This window comes from Furipterus horrens, unplaced genomic scaffold, assembly GCF_987537825.1.
Source record: "Furipterus horrens unplaced genomic scaffold, mFurHor1.1.pri manual_scaffold_5, whole genome shotgun sequence".
Taxonomy (NCBI): Eukaryota; Metazoa; Chordata; class Mammalia; order Chiroptera; family Furipteridae; genus Furipterus; species Furipterus horrens.
In genome coordinates this window covers 176,265,877-176,278,707 of record NW_028327175.1, presented here as the reverse complement: position 1 = coordinate 176,278,707, position 12,831 = coordinate 176,265,877, and the positions used below count along the sequence as shown (strand labels likewise).

General features: G+C 39.2%; 1 protein-coding gene and 1 pseudogene across 6 annotated transcripts in view; both read right to left on the bottom strand.

Moving 5' to 3' along the window:
* Positions 1 to 12,831, bottom strand: part of SHLD2 (shieldin complex subunit 2) — a 206,886-nt gene that overhangs the window by 143,546 nt on the left and 50,509 nt on the right. The window lies entirely within an intron of this gene.
* Positions 1,499 to 11,384, bottom strand: LOC150010428 (beclin-1 pseudogene; annotated as a pseudogene).

The window sequence follows — 12,831 nt, the reverse complement described above, 5'->3', positions numbered from 1 at the left end:
GGGTGAGAAGTGCACCTGTAATGCCCAGCTTGGTGATCAGGGGGGCTGTGCCACTGGACCCTACAGGATACCTACTGCATTAGGCTACTCTATCAAACCCAGGAGAGAGAGTAGCTCTAACTAATACATAGAAACAAACACAGAGAGACTCCAAAACTGCAGAAACAAAGAAACATTTCTCACATGAAAGAACAGAACAAAAAAGAACTCAACAAAATGGAGACAAGCAATCTACTAGATGCACAGTTCAAAACACTGATTATAAGGATGCTCAATGAACTTAGGGGGAAAGCAGTTGAACTGACAACTTCAACAGCATAAAAAATAACATGGAAACCATAAGAAAAAAGAACCAGTCAGAAATAAATGATACACTAATTGAAATAAAGAATAATTTACAGGGAATAAACAGTAGATTGAATGAAGCCGAGAATCGAATCAGTGATTTGGAATATAAGGATGCAGAAAACACCCAATCAGAACAGTAAACAGAAAAAAGAATCCAAAAAATAAGGATAGTGTAAGGAGCCTCTGGGACAACTTCAAGTGTACCAGCATTGCATCACGAAGGTGCCAGAAAGAGATGAGAGACAGCAAGAAATTGAAAACCTGTTTGAAAAAATGACAGAAAACTTTGCTAACTTGGTGAAGGAAATACACACACAAGCACAGAAAGCACAGAGAGTCCTAAACAATATGAACCCAAAGAGGCCCACACCAAGACAAATCATAATTAATATGCCAAAGGTCAAAAACAAAGAGAGAATCTTAAAAGCAGCAAGAGAAAAAGCATTTAGTTACCTACAAGGGAGCTTCCATGAGACAGTCAGTTGATTTCTCAATAGAAACTTTGCAGGCCAGAAGGGACTGGCAAGAAATATTCAAACTTATGAAAGGCAAGGACCTACAACCAAGATTACTGTACCCAGCAAAGCTATCATTTAGAATTGAAGGACAGACAAAGAGCTTCCCAGACAAGAAAAAGCTAAAGGAGTTCATCACAGCTTAGCTAGTATTATAGGAAATGTTAAAGGGTCTTCTTTAAGAAGACCAAAAATATGAAAAATAAAATGGCAATAAATACATATTTATCAACAATTGAATATAAAAACAAAATAAATGAACAAGCAGAACAGAAACAGAATCATAGATACAGAGAATGTTTTGATGATTGCCAGATGGTAGGGAGGTTGGGGGATATAGGTGAAAGAGTTGAAAGCATTAATAAGTACAAATTGGTTGTTACAGAACAGTCATGGGGCTGTAAAGTGCAGCATAAAGAATAGAGTCTGTAATATTTTAATACATATGTATGGTGTCAGATGGGTACAAGATTTATACAGACTCAGTATGTTATGTAATGTATAATGTAATGTATAATCAATGGGGTGTAGACCTGAAACTAATATAACAATGTATGTCAACTGTAACTGAAAAAGAAGTGATATTAAAAAATCCCTCTCCCTCATAGAACAAAAAAATTATTTTTGACAATGACTTAAGGAGACCAAGTGAGACACCACTTAAAATTTGTAAGAATGAGTTTCAGGGCCTTTGTCCACTATTCTTCCATATTCAAATGGGTTCTGAGGAAATAGAATTCACCACTGGCTCCAGGGTTTTCTATCAGGTCTTTCCCCACCTTTCTTGGCTTCTTCCTTGAACTGCTGCATTCAGTCCAGGAAAGCCAACACTGCCTGGTTAAACTTAGACAAGAGAGCATTCTGCCTCCTGTTATAGAACAACAGCAGCTCAATGTAGTCCTCTGTTAAAGACCTCAGATAGAAATGCCACAGGGTATGAAGTGATAACTCTGAAACTTCAGACTAACTGTGTTAGACAGAAGCAGCAAGGTTGTGCGCCCCCAGGCTGCGTTAATCTCATTCTAGAACAAAAGGACAGGAAGAAGAAAGCCCAATCTGGTTATTGATGATGTTCAAGGGGCCATCATGCAGATCTCAAATGTTGACCTGAAGGTGTTGGTTTGCTCCAGTCAGGCTAGCTGGGTCTGAGTGTACCACTGCCAGTTCTCCACACTGCACAGTTCGTCATGCAGTTCTAATTGTTGCCACTGCAGTTTATTGTAGTCCCTATGGTACTGCCTTTCCTGTTAGTCCAACGTCTCAGTCTCTGACTGGGCTTCCTTCAGAGCCACATCTGCTCTTTCTCAATTCTTCTCCACCTTCTCCTGCTTCTGGACCATCCTCACTTCACATCCCTCAGCTCCTCCTGCAGTGTCTTCCTCCTGTCCTCACTTATTCTCTCCCTGATCTCCAAACATGGTCTCTTCTGTCTCTAGCTCAGGAGACACTTTTTAGCATTTCTTGGCAGCCCAAGTCTTTTAGAGAAACAAGTTCTTTCACTTTTTAATCTGCCTAAAAATATGTTTTGCCTTTATTTTTGAAAGCTATTTCTGCTGGATATATATAATTTTAGCTTGGTTTTTTTCCTTTTTTAAATAAGTTTTTTTTATCCTCACTTGAGGACGTTCTTTTCATTGCTTTTAGAGAGAGAGGAAGGTAAAGAGAGAAACATCAATGTGAAGGAGAAACATCAATCAGTTGCCTCCCATACACACCCAGATCAGGGATCAAACCCACAACCATATGGTTATGATACAATGCAACCAAGTGAGCAAAGCCAGCCAGGATGGTGCCTTTTGTTTATCACTTTTATAAATACCATTCCATTGTCTCTAAGCCTCTATTTTTTCTGGTAAGAACTTAGCCATAATTCAAATTGCTAGTCCCATGTATTTAATGTGTTCTGTTGCTTGTAAGATTTGCTCTTTAGTTTTCAGCAGTTTGATTATGATGTGCCTACATCTGGGATTTTTTATTTGTTGGTTCATTTTTATTTAGTTTTGTATTAATGTGCTTAGGGTTTGTTGGACTTCCTGAATTTGTGAATTTACATCTACAATCAGTTTTAGAAGTACTTAACCACTGTCTCCTCAAACATGGTTTCAGCCACATTCTCTCTCGTATATCTAATTACATGGATGTTAGACTATTTACTATTATCCCACAAATCTGGGAACTCTTATCTAACTCCCCCTATTTTTTGTTATGTTTATAAATTTAAATATGTCCTATCAATCTTTCTTCATGTTCACTGATCTTTTCTTGATATGTTAAGAAGTTATTAAGCCTATGTAATACATTCTTCATTTCCAATATTGTATTTTTCATTTGTAGAACTTCAGTTTGGTTCTTTGGTATAGTTTCCATGATTCCACTAAAAATCCCATCTTTTCATTTTGTCCACTTTACTATTAGATCCTCTTGCATTTTTTCAATTATCTTTAAATCCCTGTCTGATAATTCCACCACCTGTATTATCTCTGGGTCTCCCTCTACTGATTGTTTCCTCTCCTGACCTTTGGTCATATTTTCTTGCATCTTATTAATTTATTTATTAGAAGCCAGACATCTTCCATAAAAATACATTAGTAAATGAAATAAGTGATATTTCATTCCTATCAATAGGTAGAACCCTTCTGACAGACCTCTAGAATGGGGTCTAAGTCAACTCATCTGTAATTAAACTGGGTCTGAACTTTGATGCAGCTTGAATTTGACTCAGTTCATCACTGGAGTCAAATATTTAGAGGATGAAAATCAGGACTTTTACTTCAGCAGGGTCTGGGATCTGACCCCAGGAAGGATTCTAGAGATCTGCCTGCGCTTCACAGCTAAACTACCAGTTTTCAAAACTGTGGAGTACTTTATATGGATACTGGAACTGAGTAAGTAAACAGATAGCAGATGGTGTGAGCCAGCTTTCTCACTATTGGAACAGAGTTTACAGATAAGCAAGGGGAGAAGGTCAAAATGATCTAGGTCAGTGGTTCTCAACCTTCCTGATGCCGCGACCCTTTAATACAGTTCCTCATGTTGTGCTGAACCCCAACCATAAAATTATTTTTGTTGCTACTTCATAACTGTAATTTTGCTACTGTTATGAATCATAATGTAAATATCTGATATGCAGGATATATTTTCATTGTTACAAATTGAACATAACTAAAGCATAGTGATTAATCACAAAAACAATATGTAATTATATATGTGTTTTCCAATGGTCTTAGGCGACCCCTGTGAAAGGGCTGTTCGACCCCCAAAGGGGTCGCAACCCACAGGTTGAGAACTGTTGATCTAGGTGGTAATGGAGTTGGGTATCCAGCAAGAATTCACATTTAGCATAACACAGATATAAAAAATTTATAGGTATTTGCATATACTAATCTGTGTATATACACATTTATTTCCTGTCAGCTGAGAGGATCTACAACCAACAACACCATAGTAGCATCAAGAATATCTAGCACCTAGATATTGGTTTTTCTACTTTCCAATAAAAAAAACCAAGGCTCATTGGAGAAATGGTCAATTGGGGAAGGAAATATAAAAATAGACTTGGAGCATATATGTAGTGCAAAAAATTAAGAAAGTGTGCCCCCCACTCCCCACCCCACACACACACACCAAAGAGGGTATGTCAAAGAGACATAGGAGCCAATTGAAAGAGCCCTGAACAGCAAACTTGAACAACTACACCAACGAAATAAAGTAGTAATTACATTGTAACCTCAAATATAAAGTAAATATCCATGAGTCAATACTGATATAAACAATGATTGAAAAAATAAATACATGAGGAAGAGACAAATCTCCCACACAGACCTCTAATTAACTTATGTAGATATTCCACCCTTGAGGGGGGTGAGCATAACTATCCACTCCTTAAGCATGAGCTACATATAAGTGACTTCCTTCCAAAGAGTACAACATGGAAAGAGAATTAAAAAGTAACGTTAGCCTTGGCCAAGTGGCTCAGTTGAATGGAATATTATCCTATACAGCAAAAGGTTGTGGGTTTGATTCCTGGTCAGGGACATACCTAGTTTGTGGGTTTGATCCCCAGTTGAGGTGCATATGGGAGCCAACCAATCAATGTTTTTCTCTCACAGTGATGTTTCTCTCTCTCTCTCTTTATCTCTCTCTCTGTCTCTTCCTCCCATCCACTACTGCCTCTCTCAAATCAATAAACGTGCTGGCAAGTGAGGATTGAAAAAAAGAGAAACTTTACAGTTGAGAAATTTGACAAACACTACCTTCACCAGGTGGTCAAGGTCAACATCAACACTGATAAGTCATATTGGCAATCTACCCTAAATTTAATATTGAAAATGGCACTTAACCTCTGTGGTCTTCCTCTGAAAAACAAAAAACCCCAATCTAATCATGTGAAAAATACCAAAAGAAAAACATTCCATAAATTGCCTGAATAAAACTCTTCAAAACTGTAAAAGTCATCAAAAACAAGGGTGGTTTGAGAAACTCATAGCCAAGAGGAGCTTAAGAAGACATGACAGCTAAATATAATGTGGGCCTCCTGATTGGATCCTGAAACAGAAAAAGGTCATTCTGTAAAAACAAAGGATATGAAACTCATAGCCAAGAGGAGCTTAAGGAGACATGACAGATAAATATAATGTGGGCCTCCAGATTGGATCCTGGAACAGAAAAAGGTCATTATGTAAAAATAAAGGATATGTGCATAAAGTATGGACTTCAGCTAAAAATAATGTATCAATATTAGTTCAATACTTATAACAAATGTAGCATACTAATGCAGTTAATAACAGAAGAAAGTGGGTGTGGAGTACATGGGAACTCTCTGTACTATATTTGCCAGTTTCCTATAAGTATGAAACTGTTCTAAACAAATTAAGTTTACTTAATAAGTTTACACAGAGGAAAACACAGGAAGGCTGTCAAGTTGAGGACACAGAGAAATATGGCCCAAATGAAAGAACAGATCAAAACTCCAGAAAAAGAATGAAGCAAAAAGGAGATAGCCAACCTATCAGATACAGAGTTCAAAACACTGGTAATACAGAAGATGATGGAGGAGTGAGGGGAGGCTGCGCTTTCTGGCTCTAGAGACTCGTCTGTAGTTTGGACTAATTGCAAACAGAACATCTCAGTGAGCAGCGGACATTGGCAGGAGTCGAGCCTTGGCACTGCTGGATTAGAGAAGACCATCTGGGAAAGACCTGTTTGGTGAGGATAGCAGAGGAAAAAGGGACGAGACGGGATTTCTGACTGCGGTGGCTCCCCAAGCTGCAGCTGTAAGTACATAAAGGCTTTTAAGCAACCACAGGTTTCCCCAGAGAGGAATCCGGAGGAGAGCAGATCTCTGCCTGCTGGCAGAGACAAGACTGGACCAGGTGGCATTGGCGCTGAAAGACAAGAAACAGTGTACTGCTGTGCATGTGAAAACGTGATTTTCCTTTACATTTTTCTCTTGTGAACTGCGGAGAGGGGAGGAAAGGTTGGGGGTGATAGGACATTCTTGAGGAGTGCAGGTGCAGAAGTGCACTCGCCCACTCCCCAATCCTCCAATTCGGCTGCACGGGCGTGCACAGGGAAGTGCTCTCATTCACTGGCCCAGGTGCACGGGGCCGCGCGTCCAGGTGCCACGCGGACACACCCCAACAGACATAAGATCAGTGCCCCAAAGGGCACAGGGAGGGCCCGCTGGGCATGCAGAAGACCCTGTGCAGACACCCCTGGACAGCTCCAGTGAAATCAGGAACAAGACAAGGCTGCCCACTCTCTCCACTCCTATTCAACATAGTGTTGGAAGTCCTAGCCACAGCAATCAGACAAGAAAAGAAATAAAAGGCATCCAAATTGGGAAAGAAGGAGTAAAACTATCATTATATGCAGCTGAAATGATAGTATACATAGAAAACCCTATAAACTCCACTAAAAGACTACTCGATATAATAAGTGAATTTGGAAAAATAGGGTACAAAATAAATATACAGAAATCTAAGGCGTTTCTGTACAGCAACAATAAAATATCAGAGACAGAGACAAAAAAGAAAATATCATTTACTATAGCAACAAGAAAAACAAAGTACCTAGAAATAAACTTAACCAAAGAGATAAAAGACCTGTACTCTGAAAATTATGTAACATTGAAGAAAGAAATTAAGGAAGATACAAATAAATGGAAGCAAATACCATGTTCTTGGATGGGAAGAATCAACATCATCAAAATGGCCATACTACCAAAAACAATTGACAGATTCAATGCAATCCCTATTAAAATACCAATGACATATTTCACAGACCTAGAACAAATACTCCAAAAATTCATATGGAACCAAAAAAGACCCCTAATAGCAAAAGCAATCTTGAGACAGAAGAACACAGCAGAAGGAATCACAATACCAGACATCAAACAATACTACAAAGCCACTGTGATCAAAACAGTCTGGTACTGGCATAAGAACAGACATATAGATCATTGGAACAAAATAGAGAGCCCAGAAATGAACCCAGGCCTCTATAGTCAACTAATATTTGATAAAGGAGGAAGGAGCATAAAATGGAGTGAGAAGAGCCTCTTTAACAAATGGTGCTGAAAGAACTGGACAGGGACTTGCAAAAAGATGATATTAGACCACCAAGTTACACCACTCACCAGAATATATTCAAGATAGATCAAAGACTTAAATGTAAGACGTGACACCATAAAAGTCCTAGAGGAAAACATAGGCAGGAAAATTTCAGATATCCCACGTAACAATATTTTCACAGATACATCTCCTAAGGCAAGAGAAATAAAGGAAAAAATAAACAAATGAGACTACATCAAACTAAAGAGTTTCTGCTCAGCAAAAGAAAACATCAGCAAGATGAAAAGGAAATCAACCATATGGGAAAACATATTTGCCAATGATATCTCAGACAAGGGATTGATCTCCAAAATATATAAAGAACTTACAAGTCTCAACCCCAAGAAGACAGACAGCTCAATTAAAAAATGGGCAAAGGACCTGAACAAACACTTCTCTGAAGAGGACATACAGAAGGTCCATAGACACATGAAAAAATGCTCAACATCATTAGCCATCAGAGAGATGCAAATAAAAACCACAGTGAGATACCACTTTATACCAGTCAGAATGGCCATCATCAACAAATCAACAAACAACAAGTGCTGGTGAGGATGTGGAGAAATGGGAACCCTACTGCACTGTTGGTGGGAATGCAGACTGGCGCAGCCACTATGGAAAGCAGTATGGAATGTCCTCAAAAAACTAAAAATGGAACTGCCTTTTGAACCAGCGATTCCACTGCTAGGATTATACCCGAAGAATCCTGAAACCCCAATTCAAAAGACCTATGCACACCTATGTTCATAGCAGAGTTGTTTACAATAGCCAAGTGCTGGAAACAGCCTAAGTGACCATCTGTAGATGAGTGGATTAAAATACTGTGGTAAATTTACACAATGGAATACTATGCAGCAGAGAGAAAGAAGGAACTCCTGCCATTTGCAACAACATGGATGGAAGTAGAGAGAATTATGCTTAGTGAAATAAGCCAGGCCACGAAAGAAAAATACCATATGATATCACTTAATACAAGAAACTAAATAACAACATAAACAAATGAACTAAATAGAACAAAGAGCAGAATAGCAGTCAATAGGGGGGAGGGGGGAGGGAAAGAAGGGGGTAAGTAAGGGAGTGGTTTAGTCAAGGAACGTGTATAAATGACTCATGGACATGGACAACGGGGAGGGATATGATTGTGGGAGAAGGGGTGGGGTGGGTGGGGAAGAGCAATGGGGGAAAAATGGGACAACTGTAATTGAAAAACCAAAAAATGAAAAAATAATATTAAAACAACACTGGTAATAAGGATGCTCAGAGAAATGATTAAGTATGGCCACAAAATAAAGGAAAAAGTAAAGGTTATACAAAGTGAAATAAAGAAAAATATACAAGGAACCAACAGGGATGGGAAGGAACCCAGGATTCAAGCCAACCATTAGTAATACAAGGAAGAAATAAATATTCAATCAGAACAAAATAAAGAAACAACAATTCAAAAAACAAACAAAAAAAAACAAACAAGGGGAGTTTAAGAAGACTCTAGGAAATCTCGAAAAGTACCAACATCCAAATAATTGGTGTGCCAGAAGAAGAGGAAGAAATTGAAAACTTGTTTGAAAAAATAATGAAAAGCTCCTTAACTTGGTGGAGGAAATAGATATATGAGTCCAAGAAGCACAGAGTTCCAAAAAAGTTGGACCCAAAGAGAAACACACAAAGACACATCATAATTAAAATGCCAAAGGTGAAAGATAAAGAGAGACTCTTAAAAGCAGCAAGAGAAAAAAAGAGCTACCTACAAAGGAGTTCCCATGAGACTATCAGCTGATTTCTCAAAAGAAACTTTGCAGACAAGAAGTATTCAAAGTGATGAAGAGCAAGGACCTACAACCAAGATTACTCTATCCAGCAAAATTATCATTTAGAATGGAAGGGCAGATAAAGTGCTTCCCAGACAAGGTAAAGCTACAGTACTTCATCATCTCCAAGCCCTTGTTATAAGCAATGTTAAAGGGACTTACTCAAGAAAAAGAAGATCAAAACTATGAACAGTAAAATGACAACAAATTCAATTGAGCTATCAACAACTGAATCTAAAAAACAAAAACAAAAACAAACTAAGCAAACAACTAGAACAGGATCAGAATCATAGATACAGAGATTATATGGTGGGTTATCAATGGGGAAGGGACAGAATGAGGAAAAAGGTACAGGTATCAAGAATCAAAATTGGTAGGTACAAAATAGACAGGGGGGATGCTAAAAATAGTAAATAGAGAAGCCAAAGAACTTACATGCATGACCCATGGACATAAACTAAGAGGGTGCGGGGGGGGGGGGGGCGTTGTTGGAGGGAAGGAGGGTACTGAGTAGAAGGGAGCAAAGGGGGTAAAATTGGGATAACTATAATAGCATAATCAATGAAATATACCTAAAAACAAGTACATACAGGGAACAGACATATTTGCAAATCATATATCTGAAGATTATCTAGTATACAAAATATTAAAGAATTCTGAGAACTCAACAACAAAAAAAGACAACCCAATTTAAAAATGCGCAAAGCAGTTGCATTTCTCCAAAAGAGATACTCAATGGCCAACAAGAGCATGAAAATATGCTCAATGTCATTTGTTATTAGGGAAATATGAATCAAAACCACAAAGAGATACCTGTTTACACACACTAGAATGTCTAGAATAATACATTTTTAAAGGGCAAAAACAAGTGGTGGCAAGAATATGCAGAAATTGAAATTCTTGAGTATTGCTGGTTGGGCAGCTCCTGACTACCAGTTCCACTGAAATAAGTGAAACATAGATTTACCACAGCAATTTCACTTCTAGGTACATAACCATTTGCGATCTTGTTCCCTAGTAAACGTGCACAATTCAGTATCATGAAGTACTTTCACAGTGTACTCAAATAAACTCACTTTGACACAATAAACTCGTATAAAACAATTTTTATGAGGAATTGAAACATGTTCAAATAAAAATTTGTACACAAATGTTCATAGGAGCACTATTCACAATAGCTGAAGAGTGGAAATAACCAAAAGTCCATCAACTGGTAACTGAATAAACAAAATGTAGTATGACCACACAATAAAAATTAGCCATAATAAAGGAAGTACTGATTTGTGCTAAACCATAGATAAACCTCAAAAACATTATAGTAAGTGAAAATATGTGACCCAGAGACCACATATTGTGTGATTCCATTTAGATAAAATATCCAGAATAGACAGATCCATAGAGACAGAAAGCAGACCAGTGGTTGCCAAGGGCTGGGGGAAAGAAGGAATAGGGAATGACTGCTTAATGGATATGGCTTTCTTTCTGGAGTAATGATAAAGTTCTGGAACTGTTGTAGATAGTGGTGATGGTTGTGCAACATCATAAATGTACTTAATGATACAGAATTATACACTTCAAAATGATTAACAAATTTTATGTGTATTTCACCACAGTTAAAAATATATATATACAAATAAAAGAAAGCTTAAACCCAAAAAATGTAGAACTGTATTCTATGTAAAACGTGAAGTTAAACACACAATTAATTTCATTCCTTCTCAAAATTGTGCTAAAATACCAAGAAGGTATTTTTAAAGCATAAACAAAAATTTGTAGGTGGAAAGCATATGGTAACTAACAGAAGAACCAAGAAAGTTGAATACTAAACCTGCAATGTGGAAAGCCAAAACCAATCTTAGTCCACAAAATTCTCATGAGGCTCAGGAACTGGTAACAGACAGTACCTTCAAAACCAGGGGTGAAGAGACCACTAAATTAGAAAGGATGATTGAAAGTGTTACCGTAGGCAGCTGCCATTCCGAGTGCAAGCCTGGCTGGCTACTTCAGAGGGACAGGCATCAAGGGAAGTGCACAATACGAAGGCGCACTGGGATCTGGGGTACCCCACAGACTCCAACCAGCTCCACAGGATGTGCCAATGCCATGTTCAGAATGGGGAAGTGGACTGAGGGCCGAGGGCTGTGGCATCCCCATGCTTCCAGATGGTGGGTCCTGCATCGACCTCGTGGCCCACTACTCTAGACAGTCAGTAAGCACCAGGGAGTAACCCCCACTGACAGAGATGGTACAGGGGTAGGTTCTCATACCCCAGTGGGCCAAAAGCTAGCAAGATGAATGGACAAGGCCAGAGGGTGGGAAAAGCTAGCAGGATAATTGGATAGAAAAAAAAGCCCTCCCCTCCCTATTGCAATAAGAACCCCAGGCTTGAGCAGAAAGGCAGATAGTCTTTGAGATGGGAGTCCACCTTCTCCCTGAATAAACTTCTTTCCTTTTGCACCAGCAACTGTCTCACGAGTTTGGCTTTCATTGCAGCAAGCAGCCAAACCCATACATTCTGTTACAAAAGTTCTTTAAGAAATGGCTTGACTTCCAGCCAAGATGGAGGCCTAGACAGACATGCTGCATCCCCCTCCACAACTAAGAAGGAATACAACTACCTCAAAAGTGGAGACAACCAGAAGATCCAGAAAATCGAGCTGAATGGAAGTCCAACAAACCAAGATATAAAGAAGAAATACTCATCCAGAGAGGTAGGACAGGAGGAGCTGGTGTGGAAACGATGTGGTGTGGTGGCAGCGGCAGCAGCAGGCTGGTAGATAGTGCAGTCAAACATTTTTAAAAGTTGAGAGGGACACCTGGGGAGCACTCCCAGCACCAAATCAAACCGCACAGCTCAGAGTTCCAGTGCCAGGGACAATAAAGCCTCATTGCTTCTGATTGCAAACTAGTGGGTCCTAGAATGTCCACAGGCCCACCCACTCTGGGAACAATGGCCAGGGCAACAGCTAGAGAGGCGCCAGGCCCATATGGAAGTGAGAGAAGTGCCTGGAAAAGGGCCAAGTGCTGAGCAAGTGGCATTGTTCCCTCTCAGATCCCTCCCCCACACACAGCGCCACAACGTGGTAATAGGAGTTGCCCTGTACTGATGAATACCTAAGGCTCCGCTGCTTACAACATAACAGGTGCGACAGCTCTGCCTAAGACATAGAAGCAAACAAACATGAGGAGCCTGGAAACATGAAGAGAAAGGGAAGTATGGCCCAAAAGAGGGAATGGTTCAAGGTTCCAGTGGGAGAACTAAGCGACAAGGAGAGAGCCAACCTAACGGATGAGGAGATAGCCAACCTAACAGACCCAGAGTTCAAAACACTGATGATAAAGATGGTCACAGGCTTGACAAATATGCTTAAGTATGGCAGACGCATAAGAGAAGAAGTGAAGGCTATGCTAAATGAAACAAAGGAAAACCCAAACAAAACCAGTGGGGAAGAGAAGGAAACCAGGGTTCAAATCAATGGTTTGGAATATAAGGAAGAAAAAGACAGTCAACCAGTATAAAATGAGGAAACAAGAATTGAAAAAAATGAGGAG